This window comes from Camelina sativa, unplaced genomic scaffold (assembly GCF_000633955.1).
Source record: "Camelina sativa cultivar DH55 unplaced genomic scaffold, Cs unpScaffold05735, whole genome shotgun sequence".
Lineage (NCBI taxonomy): Eukaryota > Viridiplantae > Streptophyta > Magnoliopsida > Brassicales > Brassicaceae > Camelina > Camelina sativa.
In genome coordinates, this window is record NW_010926819.1 from 1 (window position 1) to 544 (window position 544).

At 34.9% G+C, this 544-nt stretch overlaps 1 long non-coding RNA gene across 2 annotated transcripts; it reads right to left on the minus strand.

The window, feature by feature from the left end:
• Positions 1 to 10: 10 nt before the first annotated feature.
• Positions 11 to 537, minus strand: LOC104774809. 2 transcript variants are annotated; one of them, XR_765522.2, is made up of 3 exons: positions 433 to 537; positions 191 to 238; positions 11 to 101 (listed from the first exon to the last, which is right to left on the minus strand). It is a non-coding gene; the product is annotated as an uncharacterized LOC104774809 (long non-coding RNA). The 2 variants fall into 2 exon arrangements; XR_765523.2 differs by having other exon boundaries at positions 11 to 108.
• Positions 538 to 544: the final 7 nt, after the last annotated feature.

Here is a 544-nt window from a genome sequence, read left to right on the forward strand (position 1 = left end):
CTTACAAGTTTAAAATATCTCAGATGGGCATCCATAATTGCACTTATGGATTCTAAAAACTCATACTTCTTTTTAGCTTCAATAGTCATCAATGAATTTACCTGCATTCTTCAACCAATGCAAAAATTTACTTCAAAGTAGATATGTCGAAAGTAAATAACAATGGCTTCGGTTACTAGAATCAGCATACTAGATTGAAACGGCTCTTCTCAAATGTTGACTTTGAGTTCTCCAGATCCTGTCATTCAAATATGACGGCACAGGTAAGTTAACATGCTGGGGGAAAAAAGCACACCGCATGGTAAATATATTAAGAAACGACAACATCTACTTATTATATATGTGCTTAGGCGCGATTTTTGGATTCACTTTCTCTTAGTAGCCACGAACAGAAACAAACAAAAAGATATACATAAGAATCAAATGTTCTACCTCTTCCAACTCTGCAACAATTTCTCCTTTTGTATTCTTCTTTAAAGACACAAACTTCTCACGCGACTACAAGCAGATAAGAAAACTCATCACACCAGTTCAGATGAAGAAT